The sequence below is a fragment of the Diabrotica virgifera genome, chromosome 2 (genome assembly GCF_917563875.1).
Source record: "Diabrotica virgifera virgifera chromosome 2, PGI_DIABVI_V3a".
In the NCBI taxonomy this organism is placed as follows: domain Eukaryota; kingdom Metazoa; phylum Arthropoda; class Insecta; order Coleoptera; family Chrysomelidae; genus Diabrotica; species Diabrotica virgifera.
The window spans coordinates 144,292,330-144,308,441 of NC_065444.1; the positions used below are offsets into that span (position 1 = coordinate 144,292,330).

The 16,112-nt window shown below is 31.2% G+C and overlaps 1 protein-coding gene and 2 long non-coding RNA genes across 7 annotated transcripts in view; 1 reads left to right on the forward strand and 2 right to left on the reverse strand.

Annotated features, from left to right (window-relative positions):
• The window catches only part of LOC126880259 (craniofacial development protein 2-like), a 701,034-nt gene extending 699,071 nt beyond the window's left edge, over positions 1–1,963 (reverse strand). For 4 of the 5 annotated variants that reach the window (XR_007696523.1, XM_050644031.1, XM_050644029.1 and 1 more), the window contains exon 1: positions 1,746–1,910. The gene's annotated coding sequence lies outside the window, so the exon portion shown is untranslated. Of the gene's footprint in view, positions 1–1,745 lie in introns of all 5 variants that reach the window. The other variant, XM_050644032.1, reaches the window with a different exon arrangement.
• Positions 1,964–6,840: 4,877 nt separating this feature from the next.
• On the reverse strand, positions 6,841–9,579 carry LOC126880276 (uncharacterized). Its single transcript, XR_007696531.1, has 3 exons — positions 9,167–9,579; positions 8,673–8,969; positions 6,841–8,312 (listed from the first exon to the last, which is right to left on the reverse strand). It is a non-coding gene; the product is annotated as an uncharacterized LOC126880276 (long non-coding RNA).
• A 4,658-nt stretch (positions 9,580–14,237) lies between these two features.
• LOC126880277 (uncharacterized) lies at positions 14,238–15,890 on the forward strand. Its single transcript, XR_007696532.1, has 3 exons — positions 14,238–14,657; positions 14,756–15,024; positions 15,371–15,890. It is a non-coding gene; the product is annotated as an uncharacterized LOC126880277 (long non-coding RNA).
• Positions 15,891–16,112: the final 222 nt, after the last annotated feature.

The following is a 16,112-nucleotide window of genomic DNA, read 5'->3' on the forward strand; positions in this document are numbered from 1 at the left end:
ATTGCTACAGTGATATTATATAGTTTGAAATTTAAGAACTTACAATGAAATTAATTATTTTAGAAATTCTGATTAATCTGACCTGTAGTTTTTGTACAGACACACTAGGAATTTCTTATTATCCAATGACTTTTTTGTAGTAGGTTTATAGAAGTCCTAAAATATCCAAATAAACACAACATTTTTGCAACAATAGTTCTAAATTTTTATTTGTAACTTTTATTTCTTATTTATTTTATTGTAATCACTGTTTTATTTTAATCATGTGTAGGTACTTTTACTATAAGTATATTGTATTAAAATTTTGACTAGTGGGATAAGATGACATTGTGTGTGTGTGTGTGTGTGAAAAAATGGCTTGGATGAGAGTCCGTTAGCCACAGATTTTTATTTTATTTTTACCTCAATTTATTAGTTTTGTTATATTTATACCTATTTTACTTAAATGACTATATTTGTTTCTTTCAAGTAGTTTATGAGTAATTTAAATATTTCCATTTTATGACAACTTAGTAGATATTCTATACTAATTGGAAAATGAACTTGTGTTTGTCGTAAATTGTAATATAATTGATTTATATATCTCTCGTTAATTTGGCATTCCAAGAAAATATGGTTTAAATCTCTAATCGAAACATTATCACAAAAACAGACTGATGAATTAATTATTCCTAATTTGTGCAGATGTGCCTCATATTTCCCGTGTCGAGTTTTTAATCTGACGATAGTAGAAATATCTTGCTTTGGCAGGTTATATTTAAATATGTATTCAGGTGGCGGAGGAAGTTTTTGATGTAAAGAAAAATATAAATTTTTTGACATGCTTGTAATATTTTTCCATATTTTATTTATTCTAACTTTGACATCATTTATTGCATCTGTCGATAAGATGTGAGTTAGTATCTCACCTTTTTTTATTGCATCTTTGGCCAACTCATCCACTTTCTCATTGCCCAATATACCGGCATGCCCTTTTGCCCATATAAATACTACTTCCACTTTAGACAAATTATTTTTTATATTACATAAAATTTTTGATTTGTATGAACTAAAATCAGTATTTTCAATTGCATATATTGCAGATCTGGAGTCTGTTATTATCACAGCTTTTTCAATATTATTCTTTGATCCATTCTAGAGCTTTTTCCATGGCTATAATCTCAGCTGTGAAAATACTACTAATACTAGATAATTTGTAATTATTATGTTGATGGGTATTTATACATTTTTTTTGTAAGAATTGTGTAAACTTTGTGGATGAATAAATTCTATCTATCTAAACTATTCCTGATAAATCAAACTTGAAAAATATTAACCTGAATAAACAATACTTTTTGAAATTAGGTTTTTCAGAATGCTAAATTATTGTAAATTAAGGTTACATTCGCTCATTGTTAATATGATATTAAGCAAAATTGAGCATTACACTTAGATTTTAGATTAAGATAAGAGTATGGTCACTCCTCAACTGACACTTTTGGGTTAATGACCTTAAATAAAAGGAAAGTAAAAAATGCCCATTCTTGGAGATGGAAATAATATCTATATCTATGGTGACGACGCGGAATTTGGTACGTGGTGGAGGAAAGTGGTGGTGGTTTTCGAAGAATGTGGGGATGAATATATCCTACCAGAATACACTATGGACACCCCTTCCACAAAATTTTACATCACGGCGGCGAAGCTCCCTACCCCAATAACACCCACGACTCGCGGAATGGTTTGTTTGAGTACAAATAGCTTACCTTACTGTTACAATTAAATAATTTTTAAACACTTGTCTTCTGTTATTTTATGTACGGTGGTATCTTCTTAATTACATTCACACTTTTTCGACTTCGTCATCAAAGCAAACGTAAAATGGTTCATTCATGACCATGACAGTTTCAGGAGCAAGGCTTGCCAAGAAGTTTGCTTATGCGTAGAAAGTATTTTTAGCATCCGGTGTTTGAATTTAGGCGCGAAAGTAGATAAATTAAATAATTTAAAAAATGTTGGTGTTGGTAATAGTATTATAAATGGTGTCTTCTATAGACCATAATATTCGTATATGTGATATTGTTGTTCAAAAGTTATTACTTTTCATAAAAAGTAACTTTTTACAATAATACCTACCTCATATGAGGAGCTTTTTTACAAAACTGCATAAATCCACTTTTCAAAAGTTTTCAGGAGACGTAAAAACGTGCTGCAGCTGTTGTACTAAAATTTTCGAAATTTCTGAGAACGTAATCAATTGAGGTTAGATTTAGAGAAATAAAACGTTAGTAACATTAGAGAGTTATTAGAGAGATTTTGCACCTCTTATTTTACAATTCCGTTATGGTTATCGTTATACTACGTCTGCGCAGTAGCGAATATATGATCCGTTATTGTTATTAAACATAAGGGATTCCGTAATTTACAGAGGTTTAAAGTAGTGCTTATCGTTATCGTTATAGTAATGGTTAAATTGCTTTTTTGCCAGAATGTAAAAAAATCAGTAAAATTACATTTACATAGATTCTAATTTTGATTACCTATAAATTAAAATATCAAAAACTGTTCAAGTATATGCTTAAAATTAAAATTACGTTGTGAAGTGAGGTTATGTTTAAATAACGATAACGATGACACGAAAAACCTACTTGACAGGCTGCAAAAACTCTGCTTTTTAACGTTGCCGTAATCGTTATGCTTAATAAAGTTAACCATAGCGGAGCCAAAATCAGCGGTTATTTTAAGAGGTGCAAAATCTCTCTATTGCCAACGTCTTTTAAGTCGACCTGTAATAAAAGATCCTTTATTTTGACATATAAGCATGCGCAGTATTGCGTCTTTTATTTTTGTCTTTTAATAAAATACAGGCCGCCTGTATTTAAGGAAAATTAGAGGACACCTTTATTTTAATAAAAGTTCCTTTATTTTGACATAACGTGTCAAAAATGTGAAGAAAGGTGTAACTTCACTTGTATTTTGAATTTATCTTGTCGCTTCTTTGGATTGATAATTTATGTATTGTGGGATTGATATTTGATTAAACTTTCATCATTAAAGTTGTATGTTGGGTTTTATTTATTAAAAACAACTCTAAGTAATATTCTGAGATATAGATTATTGATGTTTTGACCCAAACGAATATAGAAAAGAACATTTTATTGAAGCTTGAGTTATTACAAGAAGTTGTAAAAAGGAATATTACGTAAATAATTTTAAATTGTTACTAATTACAATGATAAGACCTAAAATATCAGTAACTCATTTATTAAACTCAATATATTTTACATTTTTCTATAGAAATAAATATTTATTGAAGATATAAGATCAATACATTTTAATGAAAGTTGGGATTTGTTAAAATTCTAGATTCAAAATAGAGTTCTATTCAAGAGATATATAACAACAGGTTAACAAAATAAAACAAAGGTTCAAGTATTTATTTTTGAAAATTTAATCTTTTATAGATTAGAATCTATAAAGTTTTTAATCAAAAGTATTAATACACTTTCATTTTCATGCCATGTTCTTCTTTTGGTTCTTATCCGTTTCGAATGTTGGAAATCATATAGCAATCGTAACCTTGCTAGCTGCGATTCGAAACAGTTCCATTGATATTCTCCCTCTACCAGGTCTTCGCTTACCTTTGACTGTACCTTGCAATATGTACTGCAGCAGGGAGTAACGGTGCTGATTTATCATATATGTCCCAGATACTGCAGTTTTATGCGTTTAATGGTAAACACAATCTCCAATTCCTTCTTCATTCCTCCTTGTTCGTGATCCATTTCATGCCATCAGTATTTGTTTATTTAAACATTGCCAAAAAAATTAATAAAAACCAGCATAAAGCTTAATTCTTCTATTATCTTTTTGTATATCGGGAAGTTTATCTGACAGATTAGAGGTCTTTTCATTTTCAGATAACTAATTATTGGGAAGTTTATATAACAGTATCCTTAGTATCTGTCTTTTCAGCTCCGGATAACTAGTTAACGGGAAGTTTTTCTCTGTCAGATATCTATTAGTATCTAATCTGTCAGATAAACTTCCTGATAACTAGTTATCCAGAGGTGAAAAGAAAGAAAGAGAGGGCCATAATGGATAAAAGATCAAACGCCAATAGCATGTATGTATATATTTATAAATTTATTATTTAAAACCTGCTAATGATCATAAAATACTTAAAATCAGTCACCAATATAATATTTATATTTATTTATAAATTTATTAAGAAACTGCAGTCCAATAAAAATAAAATTAGTTTAAGCGCTAGCTTTAAATGTCGAACAATAATTTTAAACAAACACACACACAATTTAGTCGCATTAGATTAGCTCCTGGTTGAAAATGTACTGCCACAGCTTCTATACCAATATCAACAGCACACTCATTTGCCAGTATTTCAACGTTTTCTCCATTATGTACTACTGCAATATGTAAAACTGAACAAGCTGATATTATTCTTTGAATAAAAGGTAACTTGCATCTCATTACATATGGTAAAATGGGAAATCTCTTCACAATACCAAATGTTCTTTCAATAACAATTCTTGAAGGGATTTGTGATGGATTATAAAAACACAACTTCTGTCTGAAAATTCTGGAATGGTGTCATTCGGTAGTTGTAGTTGAGGAATGGATATCCACTATTCCCTAATAATATATTCTCCAGAAATTCCCCATTACATATACCCATAATGCAAAAGTATTTAAAAACTCCTAAAATAGTATTTCCAATTTATTGCACTTCCATATTATTGAACGATGAGTATTATGGGATATATTATGTTCTCTAAACATCTTTAAATGACAAAATAATTAAATTTAACGTTTTACTCTTCAATTATCTTATTTTAATTTATATCGACAAATGGAATTTTATAGGTTATTTTTATATTTTCAAAAATATTTCATGTCATTTGTCAAAATAAAAGATTCTTTAACTGCGTTTGCAATACCACTCTTTTAGACCTCCTGTATTTGTCCTTTATTAAAGTATCCTGTAATAAAGGATCCTTTATTTCCCGGTGGCAATAACTCTCTATTATTTTTATTGATTTGCATTAAAGGCCGCGTCTCAAGGGCGCGTCCCACCATCAAATAATTTGATCAAACCGGTTTGAGCAAACTGAAAGTGACAGTTAGTGACGTCACATCCTGAGTGTTCATTGTGGATAATAATGAAAAATTTTAATTTTAAATAAAGTACAAACAAGTTAGACAACTCAATACAAAAAATTTGATCAAACTAGACTGATAGTGAGAGCACAGATTTTTAGAATTTCAAAAAAACTGCAATTGTGACGTCACTTTGACGTACTTCCGGAGTTTGCTCAAACTGTTTGATCAAATTATTTGATGGTGAGACGCGGCCTTCACCATCAAATAATTTGATCAAACAGTTTGAGCAAACTTGACGTACTTGAGGAAGTACGTCAAAGTGACGTCACAGTTGCAGTTTTTTTGAAATTCTAAAAATCTGTGCTCTCTCTATCCGCTGGGAGCGTTAACTTTGACACATGGTCACGTGGTACCAAATCACACAACACTTTTTTCTATGCGTGGTACACTGTGGCTGTTTGTGGGACGAATTAGGCAATCCAAACCACGTGACCTCTGGTTGGCACCATAGAGTTATATATTAGCATAGAGAGAGTGTCATTCAGAGCGAAGTGACGACACCATCTTTTTTATTTGGATTAGTGCTGTTTCACTCTTACGCATAGTAAAGCTGCTACAGTTGTCCTCCCCTTCCGTGCCTATACTCACACTGAATATTTGCTGAATGTCATCACAGATTCTCGATACAATGTGTTAGAAAGAGATGCCGCAAACCAGTCCATGAGGGGAGAGATTAAATGTCCAGCAAACGACGGCACTGTTGCCAGATTTACCTTTTTCCTTTTAGCGGGAATTTTAAAATTAGTCTAATGCCACTTTGGTTTTAAAAGAGAGTTCTGTATTCTTAAATTTATAACCTTACTTTTACAAGTAATTAGGATTATTTTATTTACATGTAAATATTGAAACAAGTATTGTACTGTGTCATAATTTAAAACTCATGTTGCAGTATTTTGAAAAAAAAAATGAAGCTCAAAAGAAATATACTTATACAGTACAAATGATTTTTTAATGGGAATGGAAATTTACGATTTCAAAGGTGAAAATGTGTTGGGATAGTATAGATGGACACTTTTATTTTAGTATTAAGTGGTTACATAATTATTCAGAATATTAATAAAATTACTAGTAATTTGAATTAGTTTTAATATGTATTATAATAGTATTAATCCTCATCATGTATCTGGCTAAATAGCTAAGCGCTAAAGCCGCAAAATAAAAAAAATTGAAAAAAACATTCTTAGTGGCCTAGCACCTTTACTTTGCCTGGGGCGAGGCGAGTTAATAAATTCTATTTTCTTATTGCAGTCATTTTGTGACGGCTTAAGAAGTTACATTAATGATGTCTTTAGGCTGTGAAATTTTAACCGTAGAAATAGAAAGACATCTTTATGACTTGTATTTACATGATATAGGGCTTTTCACTCAGTCATTTGTTTCGAGCTTTTGTCATGTGTTGTCTAATATTAATATATCTATGTCATATGTTATTGATATTGCCAATGATACAAACCAAAGACATATGACGTAGATATATTAATATTATGTGACACTTGACCGAAGCTTGAAGCAAATGACAATCGATGAAAAGCCCTATTCAATAGGGCATTTCATTCACAGTCATTTGTTTCGAGCTTCTGTCATGTGTCACATAATATTAATATATCTACGTCGTATGTTATTGGTATATACCAATGATACAAACCAAAGACGTATGACGTAGCGTAGATACATTAATATTATGTGACTCATGACAGAAGCTCGAAACAAATGACAATCGATGAAAAGCCCTATTGGCGTCTGCATATCAGGATCCGGTAATACTATATTATTTATCTATGATCAGGATATTGCTGGGTGTACACAAGTAAACAACACTTTTTTGATTAAAAGGTTTATTTCATTAAATCAAAACTTACATGGATACAATTTAAATAAGATATTTTTTCTATTTAAGGCAATATAATATAAGATATATATTTTAGTATAACTCTCCTACATTAACAAGCTTTAACACATTCAGTGGCCATGACGTATGGGTAGCATCACGAAGGTTTTACGGAAGGTACTGACGACACATAAGGTATGTGAGTAGTACTGTGTAACTAAATAAATGATTTAAGTATGTGGTACCAGCCAAGTGGAGCTTGTTCGAGATGGGCACCAAACTGAGCCTGCATACACGAACTATAATATATTATTATGGTTCTGTGTATGCAGGCTCACTCATTACTACTGTAGTGAACAATATGAGATGTAATATTATGAGATATACCTATTATATATTATGGTATAGCTCTCCATGAGTGCCAAGTTTTAAACTTAACTGATAACAACTAATGGATACCCTTTTATCCAAAATTTTATGAAAATTTTGAATGGTCATATTGGTATTAATTCCACAACCCCTTCCTATAACAATAGGCCCATTGTTGGATGTTATTGCAGTAGTTCTACTGGAAATACTTACTAAAATTGTATGTATCTACATCACTTAGAAGTCTACCCAAAAAGCTATTAATACTCTCTAAACCATCATTAATACATCTTGTATACATAATAGTATTTTTTTCAGAATCAGATATTTTATTAAGATTTACTTACCATGCCCTATCTATGTGCCAGACACTTAACAGTCTATTAGGAGCAATACCCATTACATTTGACGAGGCATTGTAAAAGGTATCGCTTATGCCTGATATGAAAACATTTGACTATACATATAATACCAACACAGACATGTATTTAAAAAAATTGGTAAATTAAAGTAGGTAGGTATCTTTTCTATTTGAAAATAAGAAAGCAGTACAAAATCCATTCCCAAATTCATCTTTTACTAATACTGCCAATAAGTTCAAAGTCATACGAATTGAGCCCATGAGTTCCATCGATTGCTATAAAGGATTTACCAAACTTAATTAACATTTCCTTTTGGCACAATATTAAGGAAATAAGACAAAAATCATAAATGTTAAATTCAGAATGAATATCCATTAGTATGCCCTGTTGTTTGTAAAATAATATTGGACATGAGTCTGTAAGCATTCAACCCAAAAATAAACACTGGTTGCATCATCATTGTACATATGCCCATCTTTCAAATCAATGCCATAAGAGAGTTTAATGTTTGTGATATCTTTTCTTGTAAGTAAATCAATTCTTTTTAATTCGCCTCCTATGCTATTATGCTATCCTGAACAGTCTGAAGTTTACTAAAAAAGTAAAATATAGGTATAGGAGACTCAAACACACTAGTTTGAAATTGTAAACTGTAGTAAATATTCATGAGTAATATTTAAAAAGTGGTTTAGTGACCTCATAACTGAAAAATTTGTATAAAATGAGTTACTTCGGTTTTCGCTTTAGAATAAGTGTATCAGCACCTATTAAACAGCTTTTAGAGCTGGGAAAGCCTTTTGGAAGCCTTCCGGAAACTTTCCCAGCTGTAATCGCTGTTTAATAGCTGCCGATACACTTATTCTAAAGCGAAAACTGAAGTAACTCATGTTATAAAATTTTTTCAGTTACGAAGTCCTGCCTTTCCGCCGTCGATACGCAAATATTTTACTTACATTTTTGAAGAAAGTCTCAAAATAAACTTTGAAGAGATATTTATCTGATTTTGGTATTTATGTAAGTGCTCTATATCATCCTCATGCCCGTAATGTGTTTTAAAATAGTTTCAATATTTTTAGATACTATTATTCGACTAGTACACCAAATAAACATTTTGCAGGATCCTTGGGATTTTAAAGCTCTTTCTCTATCTTGTTTTGTAAAATAATTTTTTGAGGATCACATACATATACATTCATAATAAGATGTTTCATGTTCTTGTTCTCTTCCTGTGCCATCCATACAGTGCAAATCTAAAAAAAACAACATAACAGGTGATTACATGGGCAGTTATACTACTTACAGCTTACTTTGTATCTAATCTATTATCTAGTATTACTCTATTAGTATCTACCTATTTAAAACTATCTTTGAAATCTAAATTTTTGATATCAACATCAACCTTAATACTTAAAAAATAAATAATAATGTGGAAGTTACACCTACCTACCTAAAAGTTTTTGAATTGCAATTTTATCAACTGGAAAAGACTGCAACATAATGAGTTTGAAATTATGACACAGCACAATATTTATTGTTTCAATTTACATGTAAATAAAATAATAATAATAATCCTAATCACTTGTAAAAGTAAGGTTAAGATTTTTGACTTGAGAAAACAGAACTGTCAAATTTAAAACCAAACTGCTATAAAATTTTAAAATTCCCGCTAAAAGGAATCTGGCAACATTGCCGTCGTTTGCTGGGCCCTGATTCTAATTCATTTCGACAGTCGCAATTTCATTTCGACACCGCCATGACAGCCGCAGAATATAGCGATTCTTATTCATTTCGATATTAGTTACAACTGGGGATATTAATCTTATCATGTTGAGACTGCTCAGAATTTGGGTTGGCGCTCCCGTTTATTGGAACTTGTTGATAGTCTGGGAAAATTATCGAAAAAATGTCATTTTTGGGAAAAATTATTTACCAGCTATTTTTTTGCTAAAATCGAATCTTAAGATTGCATATACAGTGCGTCCATAAAGTAACGCATAAATTCATTATTTCGTAAACCAGCGACATTAATGAAAAATCCTGAAACGGGTCGATTTTTATTTTTAGATTCAGATTTTTTGGCATATATATCATACTAGTGACGTCATCCATCTGGGCGCGATGACGTAATCGATGATTTTTTTAAATGAGAATGGTCATGTGATAGCTCATTTGAAAGGGTATTCAATTCTCTATTCACTAATATAAACATTTACCTAATTATTTATACAAGGTGTTCAAAAAACATTTTTTTAATTAAAATAATTGAAACAAAAAGAAGAATGTACGTAATTTATTTAATTCAAAATACGTTTTACTGTTGTCAGAAAACAGGAAAAAAATGTTTATTTGAGAAATAAATATTGTTTTTTGCTTAAATTCAATGTTAAAGCTGCCACCCACCTGTCGCTTGGCAGTTTGAACATTTCGTTTAAGCGAAAATCAATGTTTATTTGTCAAATAAATTTTTTTTCTGTTTACTGACAGTAGTAAAATGTATTTTGAATTAAATAATTACATTATATTCTTCTTTTTGTCTCACTTATTTTAATTAAAAAATGTTTTTTGAACACACTGTATAAATAATTATGTTAATGTTTATATTCTTGGATAGAGAATTGAATACCCTTTTAAATGAGCTATCATATGACCCCTATTCTCATTTAAAAAAATCATCGATTAAGTCATCACGCCCAGATGGATGACTTCACTAGTATGATATATATGCCAAAAAACCGTAATTTAAAAATAAAAATCGACGTGTTTCGGGAATTTTCCTTAAAGTAACCACTTTACGAAATAACGAATTTATGCGTTACTTTATTAGTAATATGGGGTATGACAAGTCCGCAGAAAGTGTGTTATTTTATTTATAAACAAATTAGCACTTCTAAATCTTCTTTATTTTTCAATTAGTGGTCTGTAACTCCTAAAATTTTTCCTTTGAGCCAAAAACACTCAAATAAAAATTCACCGTAATTTAGTTCTGCACAAAGTTATTTTTTTTCCGATTTCCTTCAACAAAAATTTTACTCAGAAAATCCGAGTTTTCCCAAAAAATCTGCAATTTTCAATTAAAATTTTAGGGAAGTACCTAATTATTTATCAATAATTAAATAATTGATGACATGAAAGATTTATTATAGTAGATTATACAGAGGGGCTAAATTATGGAATAAATTCATTTCTTTAAAACGGACGATTTTGGAGCAAAATCCCGAAAGAGGTCGATTTTTATTTTTAAATTACAATTTTTTGGCATATATTTCTTACTAGTGACGTCATCCATCTGAGCGTGATGACGTAATCGATAATTTTGTTAATGGGAATAGGGGTCGTGTGGTAGGTCATTTGAAAGGGCGTTCAATTCTCTATTCAGTAATATAAACATTATTATCATTAGGTATTTATACAGGGTTGCCAAAAAAAAATTTTGAATTAAATTAATTGGCGCAAAAAGAATGTATGTAATTTATTTAACTCAAAATACATTGTACTGCTGTCAGAAAATAGAAGAAAAGGTTTATTTCACAAATAAGCATTTCTTTTCGCTTAAATTAAATCACAAACAGCCTCCCTCCTACCTATTGGCAGTTTGAACATTTAATTTAAGCTAAAAGCAATGTTTATTTGCAAAATAAACATTTTTTTCTATTTTCTGACAGCAATAGAATGTATTTTGAGTTAAATAAATTACATGCATTCTTCTTCTTGCGTCAATTAATTTAATTCAAAAATTTTTTTGGCCTCCCTGTATAAATAATGATATTAATGTTTATAATACTGAATAGATAATTGAACGCCTTTGTAAATGAGCTACAACACGAACCCCTATTCCTATTTAAAAAAAATAATCGATTACGTCATCACGCTCGGATGGATGACGTCACTAGTTTGAAATATATGCCAAGAAATTTAATTTAAAAATAAAAATCGACCTGTTTCGGGATTTTTCTCTAAAATCGTCCATTTTAGAGAAAATGAATTTATTCCATAATTTAGCCCCTCTCTGTATATCAGGAGACCGGCGACAATCTAACCAATAGTTTAGCAATAATTAAAATGTTAATCAAAAAATTTCGGTCGAAATAATAACCAGAAAGATTATGATACACCAGAATAACTATGATTTTCGTATAAAAAAGCACTATACCTATTCAACGTTCCTTACAGGATTGAAATTGGACCATTTGAGCGGTCTCAGGAATGTTATAAAGAAACAATTTTTTGGCTTATAAACAAATAGAACCCCTCAGAAAATATTAGATTTAATTAAATTAAGTTAACGCTGTTGAAAAGGGCACGGCTTCTGTGTCCTTTACGAAGAAAAACAAATTGAATTGCGAGGAGTGATTCCAGGTATAACCGGTCAAATTTGACCGGCATTTGCGACAGAGTTATAAACAACAGGATTTTAATCTTTGAACCATTAGATACCTTTTAATTCCGGTCCTCTTTGTACATACAAATTTTCATATCTTCAAGACACTTATAACAAAAAAGATTTATGTCACTGTCACCAAATTATTTAATTATTGATAAATAATTACTTCCCTCAAATTTTAGTTGAAAATTAAAGATTTTGTTTGGAAAACCCGAATTTTCCGAGGAAAATTTCCGTCGAAGGAAATTGGAATAAATTATCAATGTGCAGAATTACTGTCAATTTTTATGTGAGTGTTTTGGTTTAAAGTTAAAATTTTCGGAGTTATAGAGCAATAATAAAAAAAGATTTGGGAGCACTAATTTGTTTATAAACAAAATAGCACACTTTCTGTGGACTTTGCACAGCTATATTACTAATATAGGAAGTCTTAAGATTTGATTTCAGCATATCCAGCAATAAAATAGCTGGTAATTAATTTTTCTTGTTTTTTACTAATTTTCCCAGATTATTACCTTACATCTTTCATTGAGTTGATGATTCATGTTGTGGACATTCTCAATTATTATATTTCTAATTTAATACTATTCTATCTAATTCCTCAAAACAAGCAAATTTCAATTAAACCCAGCTATATTATAATACCTTTTGCTTTAGTTTTCCTTGCAAGAAATAAACAAAACACATCTAAACTAAACCTAACCTCGCTTTTGGCCAATCATTCATCTCCGTGTCAAATAATTTCGACAGTCGAAATTATAATATCAACACCCTTTTTAAAGTCGCTATTAATTTCGATAGTCGCTATTTCATGACGTCACTTCGTTAGTTCAACTAAAATCCACAAGGCTCGCACAATCGCATTTCAACCGTCGCCATATTGAAAGCGACTTGTTTAGTGTCGAAATTTGATTTAGAATCAGGCCCCTGGACATTAAAGTTGGATTTATAGTTTGACGTAGCGTAGACGTAGACGCAACGGAGACGCACTGGAAAAGATCAACACCGAATTTTGTGTACTCGTGTTTATAGATGAACGCAAGCGCCTGACGGAACGTAAGAGAAACGTAACATAACATAAGAGATGACCAACTTTCATCTTTTACAGTGCGTTTCTTCCGTCTGACCAATCATAAGGCAGAATTTTGTTCTGTCACTCAAAGTGGACCCGCCCCGCCCCTCATTCCTTGTGTTGTGTAAAAAGTTGATTGTCAACATATTCGAATTTTGTTAATTATTTGTTAATACAATCAGTGTTCTCAGACCTCCTGAAATTTCAGGAGACCTACTGATGGCGACCCTCGCCTACTGATCTACTGATGGCGTCCTTAAACCTCCTGATGAAGTGATGAAATTCTGAAAATCATCTGGTTTTGTTCCAACTCGATACAAAACCGTTCTTGAATGATTACGAGGATGCGCAGTAACGAAAAATGTGTTACTGCGCAGCATTACTCGTCATTGCGCATGCGCGTAATGATTCAAGATATGTTTTGTATGGAGTTTTAATTTTTCAGAATTTTATCCTATTTTATTTTTTTTATTTTTATGCTTTAGCCGCCATATAGCGTTGCCACAGCCGTCCCTTACAGATTTTATAGAGTTGCATGCCTACCTATAAACGTAAAAATACTCCACCAACTGATTCTACTGATTTTTCGTGGCGACATCTAGTTGCCAATCTATAAACGTAAAGACTGAAACTACAGAATTCTACCAATTTTTGAGGCGAGCGAGTCTCCTGAAATCTCCTGATCGTTCGTGGCGACACCTCCTGATCCTCAAAAAAGTCATCTGGGAACACTGAATACAATGGATGTTAAGTTATTAATTTAATAAAAATATATCATAGAGTCATTTCAATATTTCAGATAAATATGAGTTGTTTATTAGCCTAATTCGTGGTTATCCACACATATTATACGATAGGTAAATCCAATAAACATTTAAAGACCAGGAAATGAAACAAAATAGTTGGAAATCCCACGGCATGCGGCACCAAAGAGCATACTTTCGTTTATTTCCTAATCCATGTAACACACAAAACATAAATATAATAAATAATAGTATAAGTATAAATAAATAAACACAAAGTTTGTTTACTGTTCGTATAATTTATAGGCTATGTTGTTGAATTAGAATTAAGTCATTGTTTACTCTTTCTACGCACGCGCAAAAATTCCGCTACGTCGATCTATAAATTGACATAATATTTTCTTCCGTCTCCAGTCCGTTTCTTACGTCTACGTTGCGTCTACGTCTACGCTACGTCAAACTATAAATCCAACTTTAATCTCTCCCGTCCATGAGATCTTGTCGTCAGGAAGCGCGGAAAGTAGGCTCACTCTATGTTAATATATACCTCTATGGTTGGCACACTAACTAACAAAGAGGTTATGTTTGCATCTATTTTTCAATGATTTTTCATTGTTTATCGTCGTATTTTGGATTCATTTGGATTTCGTTTCCTGTTTTTGTGAACTTTATAAACTTTACCACAATGCAAACTGATTATTTAAGGAAATTATTATTGGAAACTCCAGATGTTGCGAGAAAGGTAGGCGAAACAATTTTTTTTACTGTTCATTTTGCCCCGATATTTATCAATAATGATGAATTTTGCAAGCAATAACATTATTTCTTTTATTGTTCTAGATATTTATTGAAGCTGAAAATAATTGGGGATTTAGATCCATACGCAATTCAGTCAGAATTAGATTTTACAGTAAAGTGCAGTCCATCAAGTTACTATTATAGATATTTATACATATCTGGTGGAGTCTGATATGTCACAGTTGCTACTCTAAGCAGCAGATGAAAGCATACAAAAGCCTTCAGGCACATAAATATTTTACAGCTGGATTTGTTTTGAATGGAGTAAAAATTGTTAATGATTTCCTGATTTCCATATTGTTGTGGGAAAGGTATGCCTTTATTTTATTTATTCACCATTAAGAAATATATGGATAACAGTATTAGTGTCTTTTGGATAAATTGGTTTTAAATATTAGATTTATTTACGTTTATATATCTGTATGAAACCAGACATATCATCGTCCTAATCTGTAAACTGCGAACTCCATAATTCTCTGAAAATGATTTATTACTGCCATATATTTGAATTACTGTCATGATTGTTCTAAAATTATATTATATGAATGTCTGATTTTAAATAAAATATTCTCAATCACTGTAAAGAACGCAAATACTCTAATAAAAATAAATTTTTGTAGTTGAAGAATTTCCAAAAAAATAAAATATTTTTTTTAGGTGAAGCATTTCCAAAAATCCAATGCTAAACGACTAAATGCTTGGGTGGGGTGATAGCCAGTTCTGATGACATAGCAAATTCACATTGTATGCGTATGGCCGGTAATAGTGAAGTCTGCAGCCATATTGCAGCAATCCTATTTTTAGCTTAGTATGCTCAGGGCAAGACAGACGAAGAACCCAATGTATGTACATATGTTACAGCTACATGGTTTGGAGATAGCAACATATGCATTCTCTGATGAAAAACTAATGAGTTTTGAAACTGTTCGGTCAGAGTGCTTGTTGCGCTCACTAAACTAATTGAAATATAAGATGGCTTTGGCATTGTGTTGCAGCGATATGAAAATGGTTATTCATTTTTAATTATAATGTACTTCTTCATCATGAGTAATTATATATTGGTCTTTTAAATGTGTATTTATTTTTGTAATTAGTATCAACTTGTAATAATAATATTCATTTATCGTTTAAGGTATGACTATGTTTTGACTCTAAAATAAATGTTTTAAAAATCGAATCCTGCCTCTTTCTGTTAGTAACTACCCATGGATATCACAAATTGTGCTTACTGATAGGTTTGTTCGTAGAACGATCAGCAACTCTTGCCAACCATCAGACACATGTGCATTCGTAGTCTATGAATGCTAACTATTAACTGCACAACGCTAACTGTTAACTGCTCATGCATCTGATGGTTGGCAGCAGTTGCTAATCGTTTGTGTCGTACTATGAACAAACC